The following is a 16,124-nucleotide window of genomic DNA, read 5'->3' on the forward strand; positions in this document are numbered from 1 at the left end:
AAAAACACAGTAAAAAGGGACAAATGTACTCAACACTGTGAGTGTTCGTGGAAGGATTGTGCAAAACCACAAATAAACAGACATATACCGTATAAGTGTCAACAGGACACAAACTGAAAAGTAGAATGCAGAGTGACAAATTACTCCATGAGGGAGCAATTTAGGGGGAGATACAGGAGAAGCTATACCTATATCTAACATGTGCCGGACCGGCAATATACAAACTACCCCCCAACTATGGCATTTGGCAGAGAATTAAGAAGATTTCCGCTTTCCATACTGTACCACAGTCCAGTCCTCTGTTATCTTCACTGGAGATGGTTGAGGCGCAGTGGGGACCTTCGCAGGAATCTGTGGCGAATTAGGTGATGAGGCAGAGAGGTGCCACTTGGCGCACAGCTCCAACAGATCCTCAGGAGATGCAGCTAGGTGTTTAGAACCACTGTAGGTGACTATGATTTTGGTGGGGAATCCCCATTTGTAGGAGATTCCATTAGCTCTGAGTAGGCTAGTGCCTTTGGTGAACTCTCGTCGCCTAGCCATGGTAGCAGGTGATAGATCAGCAAAGATAGAGAGAGAAGCAAACCTGGTCGGCAGCGCAGACGGGTTCCTGGCTGCAAGCATAATCTTCTCTTTAACATGAAAGAAGTGTACTCGTAGAATGACATCCCTCGGTGCCGTCTGCGGGACAGATTTCGGCTTGGGTAGCCTGTGGATTCGATCTAGAAGAAGATCTGGCGTGGACGCATTTGGTAGAAGCAAGGTAAAGTAGTCCATCACAAATCCAGCCAATTCCTCCGTTTTGACCTCCTCCGGTACCCCTCTAATGCGAAGGTTGTTCCTCCGGGAGCGATCCTCCATGTCCGCCATCTTGGACCTAATAGCTGCGATCTCCTCTTCTAGGGAGGAAACTTTGTCCACTACAGCATTGTGGGCTGAGGTAAGTTCTCCCATTTTGTTTTCCACATGTGAAGTGCGGGATCCGAGTGAGTGGATTTCCTTTTGGAGACTAGAGACAGCAGCACGTATTTCTTTCTGGATGGTGGAAGTGAGGTCTGCAGCAACCGCCATTAGCGCGGCCTCCGTGAGGGGCGAGGAAGGGCCAAGTGAGGACCCACCGGTAGGAACAGAGGAATGCCGGAGAGAGGAGCAGGCAGCGTCAGGTGATGCCGGAGGAGAGCGGGAGGTAGAGCCACTGGAGACCGAACCCGCCGAACCCGGGGATGATGGTCCACGTGGGTGCCCGGAGCTCATAGAGGTAGGGGAGCTCCCGGCCTCTGGGGATGTTCTTGCGCTCGCAGCTGGCAGGCCGCCCGCGCCATCTTGTAAGTCAGCCGCTGGGAAGAATTGGGTGAGCTTCAACGGGCTCTTCTTAGCTTTTTTCGTCCGAGCCATCACACACCCGGTACAGCGCGAGTTAGCAGGTACGAGGGTAGTTAAATTAGCCGAGGTGAGCTGATTTGGGCCGCTCTATTGCCGGAGACTGGCGGAGCACAGGGATTATGCGACCGCCACCATGCGCGTCTAGGCCACGCCCCGTAAATATTTATATTAAATCATATTATTATACTATAAAGGTAAATAGGCACACATTTCATTATATGGTAACTATAGGACAGATTGCCTCTAGCCGGGCATTAACTAAAGGGCAGTGAAGATGAATTATTAACTTCAGCTCCTAATTTCCATTCCCACACATTCCCATACATGATTCATTAGGATTGTTCTGCTACGCATTTTCTGGGAAGTTAAGTGATGTTTTTTTCAGGGCAAACACTAACATGTTTTATTGTTTTCTTATCTAGTGAATAGACCTTGCCAACTCTTTCTGTCAAAGTAACGCTCAGCTTTTAGTGGGCATTCTCTTAATATCATATGAATAGTGAATGCAGTGCTTTGACATTAATGCTGAATATGCAGTGAAAGACGGACAGCAATACTGGAATAGATAATTGTTGTGGTCATCTGTTCAACAAATCATTCCATTCATTCATATAGTGTGGGCTTCATATTTTACGTCAGTCCACAAGACTTCCTGAAAGGATGCATCACAGCTCTACGCACTATTTGGGATCAAGAATAGTTGCAAATCTGTATAAATCCAATGGATTTGTCCAAACACATATACAGCTACTAATCCCATGTATTGTTCCCACTCGTTCACTCCGCCTTATCTGCCCCATTTCTAGCCAATGTGAAGGGTCATGCAGGGGAGTCAATTTAGCAGATCCAATTCTGGATATTTTGACACCTTTAAAGGGATTATCTGGTGGGATTAATTTTCTTTTCAAACTATGCCCATTGTGCAGTATATATAAAAATAATGCTTTACTAACCTCCAGTGCTCCGACAGTGTCTCAGGTGTCCTGCTCCGCTACCTGGTATGATTCTCTTTCTGCTTCAACACATCACCCTACAGTTCAGCTAATCGCGGGCCACAGGTGCAGTGTAGGTGTTTAGCCGGTAGATGTAGGTACCCTGGTGGGGGGTAGCGTATCCCTTGCCGGAGGTGGTAGCTTGGTATGCAGGCCTGCAGCGTGTGGACGGAGCCCAGAAGGTAGGTCCATATGGAGAATGCAGAAAAACAGAAAAAAAGCTGCGGTGGCGCTCCCAAGAAAATAACCCGAAGTTGTGGGTATTGGTATAAAATAAATGAAATTATTTATTTTTGCAGCATAAAGGAATTTTTTTTTATATATATAAAGCAAGCTTGCTATATATATATATATATATATATATATATATATTATTTTTTTTTTTTTTTTTTTTTTTTTCTTATTTTTTTTTCTTTATGCTGTAAAAATAAACAATTTAATTTATTTTATACCAATACCCACAACTTTGGGTTATTTTCTTGGGAGCACCACCGCAGCTTTTTTGTCGAGTGAGACATATTAAGCCCCATCCCTGCTTTCTTCCTAGTATGGGGCCCAATACTGCTGCTTAGCCTATCACATAGAAACATAGAATGTGTCGGCAGATAAGAACCATTTGGCCCATCTAGTCTGCCATAAATCTGAATCCTGTCAAAAGTCACCAGCCTAGACAATATATTGTTACTGCAGGTGATTAGCTGAGCTGCGGATGATGTGTCGACCCCCAGAGGATCGCAGTGAGGACCAGAGCAAAACACCAAAGGGCACTGTGAGAGCGCTGGAACAAGGTTTCAGGGTTTATTTTTTTTATATACTAGACAATGTGCATAGTTAAAAAAATAAAATAAAAAAATTACCCCTTTAAACATAAAAAAGTACAGTAAGTAAATCTGCTTGCTCAGTCTATTCTCTGTACACTATAATAAACTGATATTTTTATGCAGCTTGTGGGTATAAATAAATTAGAATTTTGGTTTCTTTTTATACTTTTCATATCTCACACAAGATTATCTGCTAATTAAATTCCTCGGGTTATTATTAGAGATGAGCGAACTTACAGTAAATTTGATTCGTCACGAACTTCTCGGCTCGGCAGTTGATGACTTTTCCTGCATAAATTAGTTCAGCCTTCAGGTGCTCCGGTGGGCTGGAAAAGGTGGATACATTCCTAGGAAAGAGTCTCCTAGGACTGTATCCACCTTTTCCAGCCAACTGGAGCACCTGAAAGCTGAACTAATTTATGCAGGAAAAGTCATCAACTGCCGAGCCGAGAAGTTCATGACGAATCAAATTTACTGTAAGTTCGCTCATCTCTAGTTATTATGGCCACGTGGATAGCTAATAAGTGCTGTTTTCTTTTTTTTGATGTTTTTATGTAATGAATGCAAAATAGGGCTGTGTTCACACAGTGTATTTTCTGTCGTATTTGTAGCCATAAAAAAATGTAAATTTTTCTAAACAAGCAAAGTTGTCAAAATTGCTGCAGGTCATTTCACAGTTATACTGCCATTTTGTTCTGCTTTCCGGCAGATTATGTTATTTCTGCCGTTATATCTTACTTCCAGACGCATATAATTAACAAGTTAAATACTTTAACGTCGTTTAGAAAGTAAGCCTGTTTTTATACAATATGTGCACTGAATGACACTTCTCCGTAGACTTTTATACAACATATTATTTTGTCAAACATCTATTTTTATGGTGTAGCTGGGTAATATAGCGATCATCCAATAACATCAACAAAATGTTGAAACCTTGTGTCTTCTGAGATAAACCAAACTGAAGATATCTGACACTTATCTTCCCTCACTTTAAATATTTGTTTTGGGAAAACTAATTTTTCTCTATTGCAGTAATTTGAGTTAATATTCTGTTATTATACACTCATAGGTCACTCTATTTAGTCATACAGTTATGGGTGGAGAAGAGTGAAAATTGTTGATTTTGGATCTTTACGACAACATGAATTGAGATTCTATAATAGGATGTGTGTACTATGTGTGGACACCCAGTGATTGTTATGTTGATATTTGCTTCATCTTGTCTAATTATTCAACTTTCTAATGTATTTCATGTGTCCAAAATAAATAATTACATTATTTCTGATTCCTTGAAATTCTGACGACTAGGGGTCTCCCTTGCGTTCCAGCTCACATTACGTGTCTCATCGCTATCATGGTTTGGTCTCCTGCCTGCCTGGCAGGAGACCAAAATTCAGAGGTGCGGTCGGGACATCGGCTTTGCACAGCACACGCTCTCTGCCTGTCAATCAACAAGGTGAAAGCGAGTGCTGTGTGCGGCAGGTCCACTCCGATCTCCCTCCTCACTGTGTTACATGTGCAGAGAACAGGAGCCTACCGCGATTGGCTGCTTCTTCTTTGCTGGGCTCCTGAGTGCGAGCCCAGCATAGAAGAAAGAGGGTGTAATTTCTTCCTGGCAAGGCTTCAGATAACGTCACATCTGCTGGGTAATGCCTCCTTCCTTCAGGACCAGGACATACAGTGAGAAAGGTACAAAAATGGGTTTTATAGGTGTTTTTTGTTTTGTTTTGTTTTTTGAACAAGAGCAGGATGCTAATTAAAATTTTATATTAGTATATATTAGTAAATTGAGGGAGAAGTTAGCTAGTGACAGGTACTCTTTAAAGCGCAAATGTCATGAAATCTGGGTGTGTATAGCAATGTTTTTACCTAATATTTGAAGGCTTTCATGACCCCAAAAAATGCTTTTGATCAAAGCCACTGACGGTCAGATAGGCATGGGGCGAGGTACGCCCACCCCCTGTATGTCAGTGCTGGGACCACTGTGTGATTGACGGTGGTGGGAGCGAGCACTTGCTGGGGGAGCAAGCACTGCTGGATGACACGCACCGCATGTGAGACTAGCTGAAGGGCGCATGTGCTGGGACCTGCGTGTAAATTACACAGTGGTCCCTGCTCTGACATACCTATCCAACCGTCAGTGGCTTTGATCAAAAGCATTTTTGGGGGTCATGAAAGCCTGCAAATATTAGGTAAAAACATTGCTATACTCGCCACCTGCACACAGTACAAAGGCTGTGTGCAGGTTATTGCACCCAGATTTCATGACAGTTGCGCTTTAACTAAACTAAAGAAAGATTAAGGGTGGGCACATCTGTATGACATCCTGGCAATGACAAAAAGAAAAAGAATTAATGTCTCCACAATCTATTCTATTGGCTTAAATTAGACTAATAAAAATTGTAGAAAGGTCATAAAACAGATGTACAGACAGCCAACAAGAGGAAGGTTGCAGGTCCTTTGTTTGCTCAGTGTCACAACAATACTGTGCCAGCTGCAGTCTAATTTAGGCATGCAGTTGGCATCTTGCAGCTAGGCCTCACCCATGTTCCTGAAAGGAAAGGTGAAGTATGTGGTTTCCAGACTATCATGAAAGTGCTGAGGGTTAAAGACATACCATAAGTCTCCTGACCTCTACATACTTCACGTGTGTTCAGGTGTCAGGTAGAAAAATAGACACAAGCAATAACGGGAATTATGTTGTGAATTAGCTAGTTATCTTACACGGCAGAGATAGTTTAGATCTATGCTGGTTTGCAAGGTAGAAATAATAAGTGATTTTTGTATCATTTTTATCATTTGTAGTATTTTTGTAGTCTTTTCTATTTTAGGTTTTTGAGTCGGTAGACTGCGTTTTATTTTGATGTCTTACATGCAGTTTTAGGTAGGAATTGAGCTAGAATAATGTCTGGAGTTAATAGAAACAAAATGACCTTCTTATTCTGTTCATTCAGAGTAACCTAAATATTAATTTTTTCACTGAAAATGACATGATGGCTATGATCGATTCTGCTTTAAAATGACATCTCCCTGATCCAGAGTCTATGTGTTAAAGCTTGCTCTGAGTTTACCTGGAGTGACTTTAGTTTGGCAAAGAGACAGCAAATGTCTAAACATGCAATGATAATGTAGCAATATTCCTTCTTCCACCCAGTCTTTACCTCCTGGCATGTAACATTACCAGTAATTTAAGCTCCTTGTATTGCTTAAGAAAGTCAGTAAAGCAATAATAAGTTGAAGAACAAATGACAATACCTCTACCAATTGAGGTTGTGGTAAAACATGTATAGATTGATTCATCCGTTCTGCAGATCTGTTTTGTTTGTCTTAGGTGAACTTCTTTTAACCTGTTAATGTCTACTTGTTGGATTACATTTAGCACCCAAAAATATATCACATCCTAAACATTGTTTTTAACGGCACAGGTAAATACTACTATAAGTTAGTGAAAGTGCTGGCTGGGCATGTAATATGGTTGCTGTGTTTCATGGGGGTTGGAATTGGAAGATTAGGGAGATAGTTTAAAAAAAAAAAAAAAAACATAGTGGGCTTTTGCAATGTGGCAAATGATCCCCTAAATTTTGTTGATCATGCCATACATATGTATTTGCAGATGACCATGTCTAAATACAATCCAACCAGACAGATGACATTTATGCAGACAATAGTCAGTCATCAGAACCTGCTAGGGCTGTAAAATAAGAAAATAAAGCATACTCACCCTTCTCTGTCTAGCACCAGTGCTCTGGTCCACTGTGTTGACTATAATGAGCTCTCCCTGCTCTGCTGATTATCGTATTTTTCGCCGTATAAGATGCACCGCAGTGAAATCGCGGCGTCCCGAACAGCTTACATGACACTGGGAGGGACCTTACCTGCCTCCTCGGTGTCTGCTCCGTGCCAGGATCCCCTGCATGGCCGGCGCTCTCCTTCGTTGTCATCACGTCGTCGCGCATGCCGTCACGTCATCCAATAGGAGCGGCATGCCGTGCGGCATGCGGAGAGGCGTGCGTAGCGACGTGATGGCGGCGATGAAGAGCAAGGATACCGGGCAGCAGAGACGTTACGGAGCGACTGGGACACCCCGGGGACGCGGCGACAGTGATGGAGGGCAACATCCAGGGCAGAGGTGACGAGCGGTGACGGGTGCGGAGCGGCGGGGACACGTTAGTACTACCTCCTATACCAGTGATCTTCAACCTGTGGACCTCCAGATGTTGTAAAACTACAACTCCCAGCATGCCGGCATGCTGGGAGTTGTAATTTGGCAACATCTGAATGTCCGCAGGTTGAAAACCACTGTCCTATACTTTACATTGCATTTGGTTCAGAATCTTTATTTTCTGGATTTTTATCCTTTTAAATTGGGTGCGTCTTATATGCCGTAGCGTCTTATATGACGAAAAATACGGTATGTTCCGGACATACTGGGGCCTCAGGGATTAGCTGCCTTGGGTTTAAAACATTATCAGTAAAACCAGGACGGCGAGTAAACAGGTACCAATGCTGGACCGAGGAAGGTGATTACGTAATAAAGGTTTTAGGTGTATTCCTTTATAAAATATTTTACATATGAAATGATTCAACATGACCTTCATTTACTACATAGAGATGAAACCATCCAAAACTGTGGTCTCAAAACAGCAGAAGCAGAAGTTTATCAAGTTTTATGACCACACTATAAACCTGTTGTAAACTTATTTGCAGGTAAAATTTGATTTTGTAGATGAAATAAACAGTATGAAGCTAAGCACAGAAATTGTGATGGGTCCACCTACTGGGGGCATCTACCAAATTTTCTGGGGGGATTGCCGACCTACCGGAGACATCAACCTAAGGGGATACAGATTAAAAACACAGTATGCTCTAAATATGGGTTTTTTTCCCTGCTGATTTTCCCATAGGTTTTTGTATATGACTTGAATAATAACATCTAAATTAGCCATTTAAAGGTAATTTAAAAATTGTAAGAAGGAAAAAAATGCTGAAAAAAATGCATTAAAGGGGTACTCTGACTCATAGACATCTTATCCCCTATCCAAAGGATAGGGGATAAGATGCCTGATCATGGGGGCCCGCTGCTGGGGACCCCCGTGATCTTTCACGCAGCACCCCGTTACCCTCAGCCCTCGTAGCATGTTCGCTCCGGGTCTGATGACTCCTGATCACGGGGCCAGAGTATTGTGACATCACGGCTCTGGCCCAGTGTGATGTCCCGCTCCGCCCCCTCAATGCAAGCCTATGGGAGGGGGCGTGTACGATCAGGCATCTTATCCCCTATTCTTTTTTTCTTTTTTTCCCACTTGTAGATCATCAGGCATTATACTTAATGTATGGCAAACATTACTCAGAGTTAGAAAACAAATGGAGATCTGACTGCTGTTCATCTTGTTGGGAGATATTTGGCAGCTGCGGAAGCACAAGCCGCTTCATTCTGCTATAAAAGCTATTCGTGCATTTCAAGAAACAACATAAACTTCTGTCTAGATTATCTAAATAAAAAGAAACTGATGAAAAAGAAGAGAAATTATAATTACTGCCTCTCAATATGTCACATCTAAAAATCAAGACTTTATTCCAATTTGGTGGCTTTTATTCATATTCATAGTTGTAAACTTTGTTGAAATATACACCATGTAGATAATGCACATTTAAGATCTTTTTCACCATTGCACCATTGAGGCCTTGTTTCAATTATTTAGGTGATTGAATCATTTATCAAAAAACCCCAAAAGCTGAGGCCTAGTCAAAAAAGTAGATCCTTAGAGCATATGATGAGGAGATAACATCATAAAGACATAGTGGTAACAGGATTACATTACCCTAAAGGGAACCTGTCATCACTTTCATGCTGCCTGAACCACAATTCATCGGGGTAGTCCCCTGTGGTGTTCCTGCCCCACCAGCCTTCATTGATAGATATTTTCCTATACCTTAACAGGGAAATATCTATCCATCCAGACTGGTGGGGCAGGGAGAAGCTGCAGGGGACTGTCCTGATGTGGTACTGGCAGCATGAAAGTAATGACAGGTGCCCTTTATGGCTTGCATGCTTTTTTCATTTATTTCAATGTGGAGAGGTATATGAGCCACTTCTGAAGGCAATTTATCACCTTACGGAGCATAGTATTTCAACATACTTGATCCTTCTTTCCTTTTAAAGCTGCCTTCAAGCAACAATATGGTGTCCCCCAAGCAAATAAAGTTTTTGACAGAGCCCGCTGAAATTGTTGGGAGCCACCAACATTAATCTGATGCTTTTTGGCAGCTTTTCTGGGACTGATTTATTAGTACGGGAGCAGCAGGAAGACAGTCTAGTGCTATGTAAAGACTATCATCACCCTGAGTAATGTCTGAGAAATGTTCATTTAGATGACACAAGGCTCATTAAATGTGTCCATTACATTAGTTTTAATCTTTCTTTACTCTCTATTTTGCAAGAAAATATTTTTTTTTCTTTGATATGAATGTATTTTTTTTTCTGTAATCATTATTTCCATAGACAGCTAATGTAGTGACAGAACACATCCCAGAAGGGAGCTTCGCTATAGGGGTGGAGAGGTCCCCAGAAAGAATTGACATGTCCTAGCGCCCGCAGGATCGTTCAAATGTGCGGAATGTCAGCCACAGCATATTCATAGTTTTCAGCGGCAGAGCGGTTTCTCCGTATACAGTATGTGCATGGTACTGTAGCTCGTTCCCATCCAAGTTTGATGTTCATATGAAATAATATTACTATATGACTTACTTTATATGAAACTACTATTTATAATTATTTAGAATATACTTGAAGTGGAAAGAGGAGCTTCTCTCTGGCCTAGATTATCATGATAAAATGCAAAATATTTATCTATATTATCATACTATTAACTACAAAACCCACTTAATTAAAAGATGCATGTACGCCCCCTCTAGTTACAGGTACGATACCAGTAATAACCATTGTTATTCCCATGCATTCCTGTACTCATTCACTGGTGTTTAGAGGTTTCTCAGCCTCATTTGTATGTTTTCCTCCTCACCTGACATAATATATTCACAATATCTGTTTATTCTCTACCTAAGTAATAGTTACGGTCATCACACCTATAATTAGAGTTTTCTGCCGCCATTCAACATAATGATGTCTTAAGACTCATTCACATACATTATACAAAGGATCCATTCCTTTCACATGACAGAGCCGTGTGACAAGAATGTAGCATGGAATGTTCCTGCCTAAATTGCCTATAGGTTGTGCAGCATTAATAAGAACAATAGGATTACTTGGAATTAGATCTGAATACTGTTTATGTGTGAACAACTCCTTCAGCGTATTATACAGGTTCTTAAAAAAGATGAACTATCCTCCGGAGGGGCCATCAATATTAGATCAACGGGAACCAAACTCCCAGCATTCAGCTGTTTTAACCAAACAAACAGCCATTAAGCTGTTTTAACCCCTTAAAGGGGTACTCCGCCCCTAGACATCTTATCCCCTATCCAAAGGATAGGGGATTAGATGTCAGATCACCACGGTGCCGCTGCTGGGGAGCCCCGGGATCCCTGCTGCGGCACCGCGCTATCATTATAGCACAGAGCGAGTTCGCTCTGCACGTAATGACGCGCAATACAGGGGCCGGAGCATCGTTATGTCATGGCTCCGCCCCTTGTGATGTCACGACCCGCCCCTTTCAATACAAGTCTATTGGAGGGGGCGCGGCGGTCGTCACGGCCCCTGCCATAGACTTGCATTAAGGGGACGGGCCGTGATGTCACGAGGGGCGGAGCCATGACGTCACGCGGCTCCGTCCCCTGTATCGCCCGTCATTACGCACAGAGCGAACTCGCTCTATGCTGTAATGATAGCGCGGTGCCGCAGCGGGGATCTCCGGGGCTCCCCAGCAGCGGGACCATGCCGATCTGCCATCTTATCCCCTATCCTTTGAAGACAAAGTGCCATTTTGTAACTTTGTAACTTTTTGGGGCTTCTGTTTCTACGCAGTGCATTTTTTTGGTAAAAATTACACCTTTTCTTTATGCTGTAAGTCCATATGATTAAAATGATACCCTACTTATATAGGTTTGATTTTGTCTTACTTCTGGGAAAAAATCAGAACTACATTAACTAAAATGAATACGTTTAAAACCCCTATATATGTATTTTTCTGCGTACATGGTGGGATGAGGGCTATTTTTTAGCGATGTGATCTGAATTTTTTGCGCGTACGCCATTGACCGTGCGGTTTAATTAACAATATATTTTTATAGTTCGGACATTTACACATACCACACATGTTTATTTTCAGGTCGCGTTCTAGCTGATCGGGACATTGCGACATTGCGATTTCAGCCCGACTGAGCTGCTGGGAGTGTATTTTTGTTACTTTAGACGCAGCAATCAACTTTGAACACTGCATCTAAAGGGTTAATAGCGCATGGCACAACGATCGGTGCCGCACGCTATTAGCCCAGGGTCCTGGCTTTCATAAGCCGCCAGGACCAACCTGCTATGACGCGGGGTCCCGCAGTTATGTCCTGCATCCTTAATAGGTTAACCCCTTAAGGACCAGAGCATTTTTTGCAAATCTGACCTGTGTCACTTTATGCATTAATAACTCTGGGATGCTTTTACTTATCATTCTGATTCCGGGATATTTTTTTCTTGACATATTCTACTTTAAGATAGTGATAACATTTTGTCAATGCTTTCACCATTTCTTTGTGAAAAATTCTAAAATGTCATGAAAATTTAGAAAATTTTGCATTTTTCTAACTTTGAAAATCTCTGCCTGTAAGGAAAAATGGACATACCAAATAAATTATACATTGATTCACATATACAATATATCTATTTTATCTTTGCATCATAATGTTGACATGTTTTTACTTTTTGGAGATATTAGAGGGCTTCAAAGTATAGCAGCAATTTCCATATTTATATGAAAAACTCAAAATCTGATTTTTTCAGGGACCAGTTTAGTTTGAGGTGGATTTGAGAGGCCTTTCTATAAGAACCCCCCCCCCCATTAATGACCCCATTATAGAAACTAGAATAGCAGCAAAGTGAAGGAAAAAAAACAAAATCTCCATTTTTTTACACTCACATCTTTTTTTTTTTTTTTTCATTTTTACAAGGGGCAAAAGGAGAAAAAGCCCACCAAAATTTGTAATCCAATTTTGAGCGCACTAAAGGTCTCAGAAGGGAAGGAGCGACATTGGGCTTTTGGAGAGGGAATTTTGCCGAAATGCTTTTTGGGGGCATGTTGCATTTAGGAAGCCCATATGGTGCCAGAACAGAAAAAAGAACCCAACATGGCATACTATTTGGGAAACTACACCCCTCAAGGAACATGATAAGGGGTACAGTGAGCCTTAATACCCTACAGGTGTTTGCCGAACATTGGTTAAATTTGGATGTAAAAAAAAAAAAAACTAGCAAGGAACATAACAAGGGGTGCGGTGAGCATTTACACCTCACTGGCATTTGACAGATTTTTGGAACAGTGGACTGTGCATATGAAAAATTACATTTTAAATTTTCTCAGACCACTGTTCCAAAAATCTGTCAGAAACCTGTGCGGTGTAAATGCTCACTGCGCACCTTGTTTCATTCTTTGAGGGGTGTAGTTTCCTAAAAGGGGTCACATGGGGGTGATTTCTTTTTTTTGTGTTTATGTCAGAACAGCTGCAACGGCTGTCTGGGCATGCTGGGATTTGAAGTTTTGAAACATCTGGTGGGCCACAGTTTGGAGATCACTGTGCAGTGGTCTCTAAACAGTGGCCCTCTAGGAACCACTGCCGCAGCCAGAGGTTGCTGCCAGGGATTGTCCCTGCCGCCGCTTCCCAGGTACCCCCACTCAGCCCAGACTAGGACAAAGTGGGGGAACTGAACTTTGAGTGAGGGGTGTGCATGACCTGCATGATAGTTCTCCTAAAGAGGATCGATTTAACTGGACAACCCATGGCCATCTGTTCTGTTAGGGTAGTATAACATCATGGGTCCCTCACGCTTACAGAGGAAACAGAGGTCTTCTGCAAAGAGTGAACACTTTTTAAACACTTTTTTTTTGCCTCATCTAAAAGAGAGGTGTGGCTTACTGAGAATGGGCATGACCTAGAGTAAAGGGGCATAGCCTGAATGCACCCAAAACTGGCCAAAACTTTGCCACACAATTCTGGTGTAAAATAAAAAAAAACAAATGTCTAAACTTAGACTAGACAGTCTAAGGATGCACCAGATTTATCAAACAGCCTGCGCCACTGTGATAAATCTGGTCCCTTTAAAGACTGATCATCTATGTTTGCACTTTCTAAGGATAAGACCATAGTTTTCCAACCAGCGACCATCCAGCTGTTGCAAAACTTCAATTTCCAGCATGCTGTAAGTTGTAGTTTTGCAATAGCTGGAGGCATGCTGGTTGGGAAACAATGGATAAGACAGTATTAGTAAATTCTTCCCATTGTGGTCACTTGTGTTTGAGAAGGGGCATTTCACTTGGAAATATAAGTCAACGGTAAGTACTTTTCTTATAGTATCTAGAACATAAGGGGATTTCAAGGCTTGATATTTCCTTTATTATATATTGTGCATCATGTTCTACATTTATTTAAGCAATACAATACAATACACTAAGAAATGTAAGAAAACAATCTCCAGCACTGAAGGGAATTCCCAATGAAAGGGCAAGTAAAAGAACCGCTAAACATTACGACAATGTACACTGCACACTTGCTGAGCGTACTTAATGGCATAACAGAGGTTGTATTTCATTTCTGTAGTATTTATGTTCCCAACGTTGGAAATTTACTTCTACTCTGGTCAACAATAACACTATTGCAAATACACTAAATAATTGTGTGAATAGCAGTAATATCCTGTAAACTTATGTATTCTTCCCAGCCTATAATTTTTATGACAAATAATGATTTGGCTTTTGCAGCATATCCCCTCATACTATACAATGAGAAAAGACCTCACAGTGCCTCATACTGTGCCCCCTCACTATTACATTGCCATATACTCCACCTCTGGAAAATAACAAATGCAAAACACTGCAACGCCTAAAAATAAGATTTCCACACACTGCACACCATGGAATTAAAGGGGTTATTCAGCTTAAAAAATCTATCCCCTATCCAAAGGATAAGTGTCTGATCATGAAGGGTCAGACCACTGGCACTGTGGTGACCACCACTTTGTGCAGTGGGCAACACAGCTTTATGCATTAGGAGAGCAAGGGCATCGGGAAGGAGATTGATGGTGGTCCCAAAGGTTGCACCCCCATGATCTGACACTTATCCTTTGGATAGGTTATACATTTTTCTAAGCTAGACTACTCTTTTCACACTGACACTGATACAGCACCCATAAAAATATACTACATATAGGGCAACCAGAAAATCATTGTCACGTTCGTGTTCCCATGCCATCATCAAGCAATGCATGTCAGGCCTGGCTGCTGAGGAATGATGCAAGTGGTACAATGATGTAATCACACTGCCTGTATCATAGAGAAGGCAAGGAATGGCAGGACAGGAAGCCAGGTGCTTAATATCAACCATGCTCCACCTCTTCTTGACAATGTAATTTAGGGGAGGGGCATAGTGAATATCGCAGTTTCTAATCAGAGGCAGCTCTACACTTTGTGAAGCCTTAGGCAAATCTCGAACATGAGGCCCTTACTGACACTCATAATTAAAAAAGATATGCAAGTTGCATTGTAGCGTAGGCTGGCAGCACCAAGCGCAAGGCAAAGTAATGTGCCCCTGACGCGTGAATGTTTTTTCCTGTACAACCCCTTTAAGGTCTCAGTATGGCTAGGAGATCTCAACCTCCTGAGAGGTCCTACCAAAGTCTACACCTGGACACTAACCTATTGCAACCTATGTGGGTTTTGCCTCTACCAGCACAGAATACTACAGCAATAAGCCTACTCAGAGTCCACTTATTAGGGAACACTCGACACAGGACTCTACATTCAGGGGAGTGTTAACTTTTCCAACAATGGGACATATAGCAAACTCTAAAGACATTTCTGTAGCAGTTTCTTTAAACAATCTCTGCAGCAATTCTTTGTAATATTCCCTTTGGCAATTCTCCACAGTAGTCTCTGTAGCAACTCTCCAAACCAGTCTCTGTGTACTGAAACTCAGCTCCTCAGGCAGGCTTAGCTTTCCATCACAGTTCAGTTCTCTAGGGAAACCTGCCTCTTGGAGCACGACACACAGTCTAAAGTGTTCTCAAGGCAAGCTTACCTGACCCACCGGACTATAGCAAACCTTCATCTGGCAAACTCATAGTCACCCCAATTGCTTCTGCAGCATTAAGCCACCTTTAGGAAGTCCCAGGTTTCATCCCTGGTCACAGATTTCAGGTCTATAGGCCCCTCTTGACTCAAGCATTTCTTGAAGGAACTCTCTCATCTCTGTATTCTCTCACACAGGTCCTCTCAGAAGTCTATATCTGTAGTGAAGCTGTACACAGTCCAGTCACAGGCCCTCTTACTGCTCTTTCTATCTGCTATAATAATATTCTATTGGGGAGAGAAACCACCCTATTCCTACTGCCTCTGTCCTGTGCCATCCACCACAAGCTATACATGCACTCCTTATAGCTATGCCCAACTCTCAGACTTCAATTTAATAATGTTTTCTTTAGTACTTATAGAAGAAATATATAAGAACACAGGATTACATTACTTTGTCCCTGACCAGATGCAGTTAACATGCACACAGACAAGCATCAAGTTTGCTGCCCCCAGTAAACATTATGTAAAAGTAAATAAATGTGAAGAGAAAAGGTAACCATTCTCTAGTAAGATCCTTGTATATGTGTATGGGAGCTTAATGTGTATAATGAATCAGCTATAATACTTGTATATGTACAATATTGATGTTGTATCCAATCAGTAGAAAACTAGAAATCAAATGATATCATTAAAATATA

General features: G+C 41.9%; 1 protein-coding gene and 1 long non-coding RNA gene across 4 annotated transcripts in view; one reads left to right on the plus strand and one right to left on the minus strand.

The window, feature by feature from the left end:
- The window catches only part of LOC130290571 (uncharacterized), a 73,105-nt gene that overhangs the window by 38,113 nt on the left and 18,868 nt on the right, over nt 1–16,124 (plus strand). Inside the window, exon 3 of the long non-coding RNA XR_008847629.1 lies at nt 9,699–9,880. This is a non-coding gene — a long non-coding RNA (uncharacterized LOC130290571). The remainder of the gene's footprint in view (nt 1–9,698; nt 9,881–16,124) is intronic.
- The window catches only part of ADGRV1 (adhesion G protein-coupled receptor V1), a 588,171-nt gene that overhangs the window by 36,795 nt on the left and 535,252 nt on the right, over nt 1–16,124 (minus strand). The window lies entirely within an intron of this gene.

Source organism: Hyla sarda, chromosome 1 (assembly GCF_029499605.1).
Source record: "Hyla sarda isolate aHylSar1 chromosome 1, aHylSar1.hap1, whole genome shotgun sequence".
Lineage (NCBI taxonomy): Eukaryota > Metazoa > Chordata > Amphibia > Anura > Hylidae > Hyla > Hyla sarda.